The sequence below is a fragment of the Coturnix japonica genome, chromosome 1 (genome assembly GCF_001577835.2).
Source record: "Coturnix japonica isolate 7356 chromosome 1, Coturnix japonica 2.1, whole genome shotgun sequence".
NCBI lineage: Eukaryota > Metazoa > Chordata > Aves > Galliformes > Phasianidae > Coturnix > Coturnix japonica.
In genome coordinates, this window is record NC_029516.1 from 48,484,083 (window position 1) to 48,496,216 (window position 12,134).

The window sequence follows — 12,134 nt, forward strand, 5'->3', positions numbered from 1 at the left end:
CCCCAAGAGAGGTAAGCTCATGTAAGAAAAAAAAAAAGGTCTCTTGGTCTCTTCATGTGGAAGTTTCATTCCTGGAGGTGTTTAAGGCCAAGCTGGATGGGGCCCTGAGCACTCTGATCCATTACTTGATCTAGCAGTTGGAAACCCTGCCTGTGGCAGGGGGGTTGGAACCTGATGATACCTGAGGTCCCTTCCAACCCAAGCCATTTTATGATTCTGTGATTCATTGATTCATCCTGCCTGTTTAAATGAGAGTCAGAGAATATCCCGAGTTGGAAAGGACCCATAAGGATCATCAAGATCCAGCTCCTCTGAGTCACAATGCAATGATATGATTTGCAAGCACCGCACTTGTAGGCAAGTTATTAGCCGTAGCTTTAAACATTGCTGTGAATGGTGATTAAAAACACCTGTCTGCTTGGTCTGGGTGTGATAGTCCCACTTTGCTCCTCAGCTGCCAGTGTTGGTCCCACAGAAAACCCTTCAGACTCATAAGGGGCTCTCATGCTCGACATAGAATGTAGTATCCCTGTCACTGCTTTGTAACTCTTAAAATAAAGCTTCATTTGTAGAGGACAGCATTCATTTGGAGGAAAACTGCTTCTCAGGAAAGAGATGTACTATTGGTTTCTGCTACGCTACAAATTTCTGTTCAGAAGAGTTAAAAAAAAATAAAAGAAACAGGAACAGAGCAGCTTAGTCATTTGTTCTGAGGGAAAACTGCTGCTTTGGTGGGTTGTTTTTTATGGTGTGAGGATGCAGACTCCCACCACTGGAGTGTGAAATCACAGTCCCTGAGCGATGCGTACATGAGCCTTTCAGGAACCACGTACTTGCATCCCTTGGGTGTCTGAGCAGATAGGATGACAGTGTGGTTGATGAACAGAGGATATCATGGAACAACGCAGTCTCTCCTGTTTCCTTGTAATCTGCTTGTCTTGTCACTCCCTTTCTGCAAAACAGGTTTTTGTTTGTTTTTTTCTTTTCTTATGTCTTGCATTTAGAAGAGATGTGAAGTGACTGATGCTGTGTGTGGTACTGCTTTGCATGGGCAGAGATCTCTGCATCCACTGAGATTGTTATGACTATTCACAGGGAAAATACAGTGCTGTGGGGTGATAGAACAACAATAAAAAAAGGAATTCTGTGGCTCTAGGGAGAGGAACACAAGTCAAGGCAAGAGAGACAGATGGGGGAACATAAGTAGGTAATGTGAGGTCTCCTTTTCAGCGGTGACAGATTCTGGTTTCTTTACCCACCTCTCTTTGATAAAAGCCTGCCAGTGGGGGTGAAACTTGTGACACCAGAGCCTGTGCACCCTTGTTGTTCAACTAAATTATTCATCCTGTTCCTGCGATAATATAGTTATAAGGAGGAGCCTAATTGAATTTACTGTCTGGCTTTAGCCAATAGGGTGATAAGGATCCAGCAGAACGGGATGACGGTGAATCCTGCCAGTGTGCTGTGAATGTGAAGCAGGAGAGACCAGCAGTTTGTGTGCAGAAGGGAAAGCGAACAGGTCCAGGGCCCCCGGATTAGCAGCCCAGGGAAAGGTAAGGGGCGAGTGGGAACAGAGCTTGCTAGAATCCGAGCCTGTGCCACCAGGGTGTTTTTGTTTAGAGCAAAATACTCTGCAGGCAGCACTTTCCTGCAGGGGTTGGAGGGAATAGGAATGCATGTGGTAGCACTTGCTCAGCGTGTGAAGTGCGTGCCTTTGTCTTTATATGTGCTGCAGGGCTTTATAATATCTCATGTTTGTTATGCATGTCTGTGCAGAGATGCCTCTGTTTTGCACGGATGCTGCAGCAACCTATGAAGCATGTGCATTATAAATGCAAGGAGAGAGTGAAAAAGAAATGACCTCATGGGCAGCCTGGAAAAAAACAGTAGTGCTTTCTGGTTTCATTGAAAATGGAAATGCAGAAGCTCTTAGTGATCCGTTTGCAATCAGAAAAAGAGCAAGCGCATGTGCATCTGTCTGTGCATGTATCGAATCTGCAGCGAGATGTGAAAACGGGAAAGAGGTCAGACTGGAGTATTAGTCATGGCAGGTGGAGATAAATGGCAAGCAATTTGTGTAATCAGATTCTCAAACATGGAGAGAAAGTGCAAGTGAGTGGGGAAGTGGATTAATCCTATCTGCAGCGGAGCTAGCTACACCTGGAAAGTGAGACTGGGAGGCTCAGAGCAGGCTATCTGCCTGGCTGGGAGAACTGGTGATCAAAATGTCCTGCCTGCTGGCTGCTCAAGTGATAACCCATTGCATTGCTTCCACTTATTTGCCATCTCCCTTTTCACCATACAAAGAGAGGGTGAGCAACTCCAAGGATCAGGTTGAAGGCTATGAATTAACATGACATTGAAGAACAGGAGCACATCAAGCAAATTAGCCTCTGCTCTTCCTTTTGTTTTACTGACATTGCTCTGATAACAAGTGTATGCTTAACAGCAAGGGCAGGTTGGGAGAGTGATAAGTGTCACTAAGCCATGTATGATGATGCTACAGACATAGAATCATACAATCATATAATCACCTGAATTGAAAGGGACCCCAAAGGTCATCTAATCCAACTCCCTCATGACAAACAGAGGGCTAGGAAGGTTGCTCAGAGCAGTCCCACTCTTGCAGCTTATATCTTGGATGGAAATAAACTATTAGGGTGAATGCTGAGGTTTTTCAGCTTCTTCAGAAAGGAACAGCCAGAGGGTTCCTCAAAATAGAGTAGCAAGGCAGGCTGCCCCATAGGAACAGCACACAAAATGGCTTATGTTGGATTAACTCAACCTGTACTCTCCAAGGAAGATCTAATCTTGAATAAGTTCTCATTCTGCCATGACACTAAATCTCTTACATCAGGGATTAGATTTGCCTGGCAAAAGTTCTTTGTCTTCTAGGTTTTCCCAACTGTCCCATGGGTGGGAAAATTCATACACAGTGGCTATTCCCACTGGGGAGAATCTTTCTGCTCATCTTGCTCCTATATTCAAGCCCCTGGGCTTTGATTCTGGAGTGTTGGGCTCATCCTGCAGCTTGTGTGCACACACCAGGTGGGAGTGAAGGAGATAAACAGTGTGTACTGTCACTTCACACAGGTACATAAAGGCTCCACCTCACAGATGATGTTTGTATTTGCTGATGTAAAACCCAGAGGGAGCATGCTGCAGCTTCTGGTAGGATGGAGCCATGCTCTCCCTCTCACAAGAAATAGCTTTTTGAGTTTGCCTCCAACTTGCAAAGCACAGGTAGCAACAGTGTGAGCTGGAAAAGGAAGAAAATCTGGCTATCTGGAAATAAATGCTTTGGGAAAGTCTTCTTTTCTTCCCTTTCCTCTGCCCCAGAAAAGTAGCAATAATAGCACACATTCTCCTGCTCCAAAACACTGTGGGGCCTCCAGGTGCAGAGCAGAGGGCTCTCCTACAGAAGGGGGCATCTACTCAGTGTGCCTGGAAAGCACACCTGAGAGATATGCAACCTACTATGGGACACCTGCTTTAGCAGGGGGTTTGACTTGATGATCTCCAGAGGTCTTTCCAGCCCTTATGATTCCATAATGCTGTGTACCTGCCTGTTTGCACCTGCATGTTTCAGGGTAACAGCACTTTCCCCAAGAGATGCACTCGGGGTTCAGAAGAGCAGCATCCCTCTGACACTGCAGTGGAAGCAGCCGGCATGTAGCACTCAGTGCCGGTTGGGTGAGTGCATTGTTTGCCGCTGCCCTCAGAGTCAACAGTGAGGCTCAGAAGCAGGCAGAATGCCAGCGTATTCCCAGGGAAGCTGACGTCATTGCCAGCTCGCCAGTGCCAGACACAATGCTGGAAAGCTGAGGTTGCTTTGGCCATTAATTGCCCAGATGATTAATTCATTCAATGATACCATTTTCCTGAGTGGAGGTTACAGGGTTTTTACTCTAGTAATGAGGGGCACGATGGGATGCCAAACTTTGCTCTGCGTTGAGGTTAATGCTAATTACAAGAAGCAAGCCACAATATCCTCCGGATCATCCTTCCTCCCCTGGAAAGGGAATCATTTTTAATTGCTCTTATTTCTTTCTCCTTGTGATTTATTTTTCTTTTAGTTTTGGTGTGGAGTGAGGTATTATTTTTATGAGGTAAGCAGTACTGCAAATTCTACCTAACACACTGAGCTTTCAGACCTCCTTCTTAAGAAGGTTTGTTGCTTTAAATTTAGCTCTTTTTTTATGGCTTCTTCCACCTTGCAAATCTCATTCCACCATCCAAGAATTCCTTGTATTTATGTCATTTATATTGCACAATCTGGCATACATGTATAGATGTACATATATAGATGTACATGTGTGGTCCAACAGGTCTGGATCTCACTGCACAGTACTGCATTCTGTTATGTGGCTTCCTCCCCTCGAACGATGCTGTTCTGCCTATAGCTGTATGCAGTTGCTTTCTAATCAGTTTGGAAATTCTCCAGAACATTGGGTTTTGTGCTAAACTCTCCAAGACATTTTATTGTTTTACAACTTTTTAGGCTAAATATCTCTCTCCTGCCACATTAACAGCTAAGCAAATAATCACGGAATTCCCAGGAGGACAACACAGATTTCTGCCTTGATCCAGATACAGCTATTAGCTGATAAACCTGAGGCGACTTGATCTGATAATCTATCAGTAGGTGAAACTGTCAGCTCCAAATGTCTAAGGAAACATCCAGTGCATTTTCAGAGCCATTGTAAGCCATTGTATTTTCAGAGCTACTTTCAGTCAACATCACATCTCTGCCTCCTGTATCTCTCCCTCTGCCTCCTGTATCTCTCCTTCATTCACTCCAGCATTTCTGTTCCTCCCTCCTTCCTCAGTGTTTTTAGCTGGCTTTGGTCCCCAGAGGTATACAAAGCTCTGCATCCTAAGTTTTCAAACAGACTCGGTAAGATCAAATTGTAACCTTACAGTTTCTGGATAACCTTGTTATCTGTGGGATAAAATGGTTTCCTTTCTCTCAAAGCAGTAGGTAAGCCATTCTGTCTCTCCATTCTGGATAATTTTTCACTTCTTCCCATCTTTCATAGTTTGCTGTGGTATTCTCCTGACTCACTGAAACACTGGAAAATGTCAAGGATTTTTTCTGAAGCACTGACAAACAGTAGAATTCTGATTAGCTATTGTTGCCAGTTAGGCACTAGTGTATATTTACAATAGGGTTATCAAGGAAAATTAAGTGTTTATGCAGATCTAGTAATGTCTGTGTTAGTGGCTGTCAGGCTCCAGACTCATCTGTTGTCTGTTAAATGAGAAGTAAGCCTATGCTGGCTGCACAGATCAAACACCAGAGCGAGGGTGCAGCGTGACTTGCTGGCATTAGCAGGCTACAGTGGCCACAGGACAGGTGGCCCAGGGCATGCACTTGCAATTGAGACCCTGCTCTTAAATAATGAGATGGTCTTAGTTTTAGTGAAGCAATAGAAAGTCTGTGATGCAGCCTTCAGGATGGAAATGATCTTTTGTTTGTGTGACAGCTCTCTGTTGCAAAGGATTGAATTCTGCATTGCCACTACAACAACCCAAAGGGGAAGGAAGAATCACTTGCATTCCATGGTGGCCTATGCACTTGTGGTGGGCTATCATTGGAGGAAACAAAGCATGAGGTGGGAAATACCCCTTTTTCAGGCTTACTGAAGCTATTGTGCTCAAACCACTTCTGCAAGAGCGGCAGACATTTTTAAAGGGAAATTCAATTTTCTGTAAACTGTCAGGCTGAAATATGAACAAGACAGACAGCTGTTCAATAATTCATCCTGAGGAACCGTGACAGTGGTGTTGTCTTCCTATGGGCCAGTTGCAGAAGTCTGACATCATGTGAAAGAGAGGAAAAGTAATGAAGGGCTGGAGAGAAGGGGGAAGATCTATAGAAAGCAGGGAGGAAAAGTTGTCTTTTTTTTTTCAAAGAAGAAAACTTCATGTTATGAAACATTTCAGCTTTTGTGCTGATTTATTTCCTGCTCTCAACAAGAACCACAGCCAGCATTTCTTCACTCTGTACCTCAGCTGGGAAGCTTAGAGAAGCACTGATTTACTTATTTCATCTCACACACAAGTGAGAGCACATAATAATTCCTTTCAAAATATTAAACCAATGTCTTCCACAAGATCTTCATCATTTGAAATAGTTATTTGTTCAGCTCCCTTAAGTGTAAAAAGAGGGTGAGCTCAGGCCTTACATTTTCATTTCTAATTTTATTGGATTTGGCAAGAGCACAAATGTAGAAGGAATATATATTTTAATTTGCTAATTCTAGTCCTTTAAGGACAGCAGTCTGCATAAGAAAACATTCTAGGAAAGCACTTTTTTATGAAATCAACATTATTCAGAGCAGAATAAGTATTCCACTGACATATCATTCCCATCCAAGTGAATAAAGGAAGTCACACTTTGCTGGGACTCAGGACACTCAAGACTTGAGCAAAGAAACAACCAGAGCTGTTTTCACCATGCTTCCTGTGTAGCCAATACAAGATACTTTAAATAAGGAAGGACTTGAAGGCTCTCACCGACAGTGTATGAACTTTATAAGTAAATGCATGAATATTTACAGAGCTCTATTATAAAAGCAAAACCAAACACTGAAGAGCATTAAGCTCCAAGTTGAATCCAACCTTAAAAATTTGCCATTTAAAATATAGTAGCTCTCTCTTTTTTTTGGCACATTGTATTATTTTTAACACAGGATATCTTTGCCCTGCATGGTTGTACATCACAGTAAGCCCATCCACTACACTGCTGTCATCCTCCCCAACTTTCATCTGTTTCTTGCTGGGCTTACAAGAAGGTTGAACAGCCCTGTAGCACCTATAGGAAAATGTCAAAGACTTTCTTAGCACAGAAGCACTTTTGCTTGACATTGCAGAGCAAACTGGTAAATACCAGGGGAAGGTGTTAAAAAAAAGAGACTCCTTGGAGAAAGAAGTTGAGAAAAGCAGGTATTTTCTCATTCATCTTAGCAGCACAGCATGGTTGGGTTTACCCACAGCTGTGGAAAAGTAGGGGGAAAAATGTGGGAATCTGGGAAAAAAGAGTGATCATGTGGGCCTGGAGGTGACAGTCAACACACCACTGATGTGCTGTGCCTACCACAGAATCACAGAATCACAGGGTCATTAAGGTTGGAAAGGACTGCTAAGTTTATCTAATCTAACTGTCAGCCCATCCCCACCATGCCCACTGACCACGTCCCTCAGTGCCACATCCACACGGTTCTGGAACACCTCTAGGGATGGTGACTGCACCACCTCCCTGGGCAGCCTGTGCCACTGCAGCACATAGGGACCAAGTGCACAATGCACATAGGTGCACCCTACACCCAGCTGCTTTCTAAAGTGGGCCTCACAAAACCAAAGACTGAAGGACTGATGGGTTAGGAAGCATTTATTCTTTCTTAGCCCTGAAATATTTGGTTTTGCTGCTTAAAGATGAGACTCAATGTCTGTATTTACTGTCTGATTGCTAAAGCATTAGAGCACTTTGGAAAGAGGTGTTGGATGAAATGCTGCACTCCCTCCAGCAGCTGAAGGCTGCCATATTTAGCTCAATGCATCTATCTAAAATAGGCCATTGTGTATTTAGTTAATCTTGCAGGCTGGCTTTCTTCCTTCAGCATCCTCGTGAAGCTTCTTTTAACAGCAGAGAGAGGAGTAGGCGAGGTATAGTGTGCTGTTTTATGATAAAACCAAAAGAGACTGTCAGGAATTAGCATGGTGGTTACTCTGTTTTACTCTTGGCAGTCTTAACAATACAACAGAGCCTCTCAGCCAGGGCTTTCTCTTCTGGTCCCTGTAGGATAGTTTCATGTGCGAGAGTTTCTTTTCTTGAGAGCATTTAATGCTCCAGCTCCACAGAAATGTGAGGCATAGGAGAGTGCCTATCAAGACCTCAAGCTGTCAGCCCCTATTAATACACAGGGAGATTTTTCCAGGAAGATCCTTTGATTTCTCAAACTGCTGGTCACAGGTAATAGACCTCTGTCTTTTCATGCCATACCTCTGCCTTGAAAGAAAGTGGCAGTTCTCGTGCTGAGCCGTGCAAGCAGATGGCATCACTATCATCCCCTCCCTTGGAGGAGCCCACAGAATGAGCAGGATGATGCTTTTGTTTACTCTCGGTGCTGACATAACTTCTGAAGTCACCAGATGGCATCACCTGAACAAATGATACCAGCCATATAAGATCATCTGCCCTTCACTGTGGTCAGAAGGGGAGAGGGATCAGATCTGAGCCTAAAACATTTAATGACTTCATTGAGAATCCTGTTCAAGCTGATGAGAATTTTGCTTGAGCTGGAAGAGAAAGAATGGACCAAATGCTTTCTGAGATGTGGGGTTTTGTTTTGTTTTGTTTTTGTTTTGTTTTTTTTTTTTTGTTTTGTTTTTGGTTTGGTTTGGTTAAGTAAGTAGCATTGCAGGTTTTCTTTTACACTCTGTTCTGCTAACTTGCAAAAAATGTTTGAGTTAGTAAATATTCCAAGAAAAGCAAAGGCATCAGAGGAATACATAAGACACAAGCTTCTGCATTGCTGTGGCATTTCATCTGTCAGATAGAAAATGTTTGCAGAGAGATTTGGTAGCCTGTGAAGCACAAAACACAGTCAGATACTCATATTAGCTGATGACAAGTTCTGCACTTCTTGGCAATAAGCAGTCATTATACTTACTAGGTGGGAATACTGAGTTACTAAATAGTTTTCCCATCACATTTTCCCTAGCCAGAAGGTTGCTGCTGCTGCTTCATTAGTAGTAAAGAGCATCAGGTAGGTACTGTGGTTGCACCACAGTGTGGACAAAGGCAATAGTTTTATTGAAGTCTGCAGACTTACTGCCTCTTACTAACAAAGAAAACCTTGGTGGGCCATGGACAGCAACAGCACCCAGGACTGAACTGTGCATGAGGTTCAGTGATGAAAATCCCAGGGAAGTGGTGGAGTCACCACCACTAGAGGGATTCAAGAAATATGTGGATGTGGCACTTAGGGGCATGGTGGGGATGAGTTGACAGTTGGACTAGATTGTCTTAGTCCTCTTTTACAACCATAAAGATTCTATGGTTCTATGAAACGGCAGAGGGAAGGCAGGGCCATGGCTGACAAGCCCTCTGCCATCTCCTGCAACGCTTGGCAGTGTTCCTTGTTCAACCTTCAGAGTAGCTAACTGAGGAAGCAACTCAGGAAGGGATTGCTGCCAGGTGCTGACTGGCCTTGCAGATGATGCACAGGTAGCAGCTGCTACCCAAGGCCTATCTGCCCAGGACACAGCTACTACTTTACAGGATGAAGAACCTAGCTCTTCTGAATTGCTCAGGCAATGTCCTTGCATTAGTTTACCATCAGATTACATACTGCCCACTGAAATTTGGGGAGCATTACAGGCAGACAAAATGCTGTCTTCTTCACTTGAGCTTTCAGGGAGATGTTGCATTGCTTTTGCTGAGGTAGAGGTGGTTTGGGCTCAATACTGGTTTGGACCGAAGTGATGAATGGTTACAAACTAGAGATGGGGTTGGTTTATAAATCAGAAGTTATAAACTCATGGCAGGGATTATTGGGAGAAACTACGCACACTGTGCTAAGTGGGAGGCCAAGCTGAATGATCTTTGTCTTCAAATCTGAATGATTTTTTACAAGTACTCTACAGTGTAATTGAAGAGATCCAGAGCAATTATCCTCTTTCAGGAGTGAGTTACTAATGACGGGGAGCTGAAGTGAAAAAAAAAGAAGTATGTGATTGAGCTCATAATAGTGAAGGGGTTTTATGTATTTCGTATTATGCAATATGCATTATTATTAATGCTCACCTTACCCTGTCTTGCTCTGGCTTCACATGCAGATTCTCATGTAAAATGAATCACAGAATCAGTCATAATCAATCATTAAGATTGGAAAAGACTCTTAAAATCTTCCAGTCCAAAAATCAGCCCATCCCCACCATAACCACTAACCATGTCCCTCAGTGCCACATCCACATGGTTTTTGAACACCTCAAGGGACACTGACTCCACCGCCACCCTGGGCAGCCTGTGCCAGTGCATCACCACTCTCTGAGAAAAGAAATGGTTCCTAATATCCAACCTGAATCTCCTCTGGTGCAAGTTAAAGTAATTACCAATTGGTTTAACCAGTGTTCTTCCTGCAGCTTTCACGGAAAAGTACATGGTTGTGCAGGGTCTATCACCAACTTGTGAGAGTAATTTTCATTTTCATGGAGTTTATTGATAGTACCAGGTTTACATAACCCCGGTGCTCACTGCATCATGTTTGGATACTGTGTTTGTGTTGGAGCTGAGAGGAAAGGGGACAGAGAACGTTGTGTCTAACCTAGATTATTTATAAAAGGTCACTCGTACACCACCTTCTTACACAATTAACCTCTTCTGAGTATGCAAAGTTTTTGCACTGATTGGCTCTGAAACTGAGTTTCAGTGACCCTAGCAGCTCTTTTCTGAACTAAGAACTCTATATAATATTCTTGCATGGTAAAAAGTAATAGATTTTTTCAGTTTTCAAGTAGAGTGAATTTAAAACAGCTTCCATACTTGCTTTGTGTGTTATAGAACACCTCTGAAATCTGTATTTGTATCACTGTGCAACTCAGGTTCTCTCAAATCTAAACCATTTTAACATTTCCAAGCTTTATTTTCTTTTTAACAAGGAATGTCATTACACAGACAGGTATACAAATACACAACGCATTTTAGTGATCTGCTGAAAGCCAGAAAGTAAATCCATAGGAAAAAAAAAAAAAAAAAGGTACAGAAAAGGACCAGTTGGTCCTATTCCTATTCAAAGGAAAAAAGGAAAACCTATGATATTGGTTTTCCTTTCATGTGCAGTATTGAAACAGAGAAGGATGTTTTGTATACTTTAACATACTGACTGCTATACCGTTTCAGGCTGGAGTATGAGGTCTGCACCACACCTATGGAAAATGCTGTATATGCATGTGTAAGCAAGAGCAGATTTTGGATGACTGTCCTAGCTGGGGGAAACTGGGCTCCAGGAGTGTGCAGCTCTATGCAAAGATTCAGAGAAGAAGCATACTTCCCCAGCCTGCTGCAGTTAGCACCCTGCCATCCATGCAAGCTACGAAATGCTTGATGCTAAGAAGTTATGCCCCAGAGTTTGTTTTTTGTCTTTTTAGCCTGCTCTGTGGTAGTGTAGGGGTGACAAAGCAATGTAGCTGTTCAGGGTGGCCAGTTAGAAAAGGCAAGCTTTTGCATCTAAGCTCAGACATTCCTCCTGGGGAGAGCTGAGTACAAATCCAGCAGAGCAGAACAGCTTTCCAGCTGTCTCTCAGGACATTATGGAGTTTGTTTTGGACTCTTCAGTTGATCTTAGAGTATACTTTTGGATGCATCTTTTTTTCTGCAAATACATAACTTCAGTTAAAACAGCTTTCATCAGTAGGGTACAGTCATATGCAACTGCATTGCTCAGCTCTTAACAAATACATAGAATTAAGGAATCATTTGAGTTGGAAGGGACCCTTAAAGACCAGCTAGCCCTACTCTCCTCTGATGAACAGGGACACCCATGGCTAGGTCAGGGTGCTCAGAGCCCCTCCAGCCTGACCTTGGATGTCTCCAGCAACAGGACACCCACTGCCTCTGGTTCCAGTGCCTCATCATTTTGTAATCATAAGTAAATAGCTATGTTACTGGACCATCAACCAATCTGCTAGTCAGGACACTAATACAGAAGGTGAGTTTGCAGTATGGCTTTCAGATAACTTCTGTCAGAGACTTGCAGATGTTTTCATTGCAGTGCTCCCTGCCTTTGAAAGCTCTGGTGGTTGGATTCTTAAATGAGGCTGGCAAGTTTTGTTAACCTTAAAATCTCTATAATTCAGCTAACTGATCAGCAGGGGAATCAGAGCTTTTGGCTGGTCGAAGCTGCTCATGCTTGGTTTGTTAGTGCAGCAGGTGGGCATGAAAATTGGTCCATACAGTGCCTCTGCATTTAAAAAAATCCTAAATAAGGAAATCAAGGCAGTGATGTCAAGCGACCTTTCCTCAAGCTGATGGCAGAGGATGCTATTAAAATCATGCTGTGCTTTATTTTCACTTCTACGCCCAGCCCACTCGCCTACTGTCTCAGGATGTTTTGTGGGTACAGAACTTA

The 12,134-nt window shown here is 43.3% G+C and overlaps 1 protein-coding gene across 1 annotated transcript in view; it reads left to right on the forward strand.

Moving 5' to 3' along the window:
• Positions 1-1,424: 1,424 nt before the first annotated feature.
• The window catches only part of SYN3 (synapsin III), a 191,556-nt gene continuing 180,846 nt past the window's right edge, over positions 1,425-12,134 (forward strand). The window contains exon 1 of the mRNA XM_015863657.2: positions 1,425-1,553. The gene's annotated coding sequence lies outside the window, so the exon portion shown is untranslated. The remainder of the gene's footprint in view (positions 1,554-12,134) is intronic.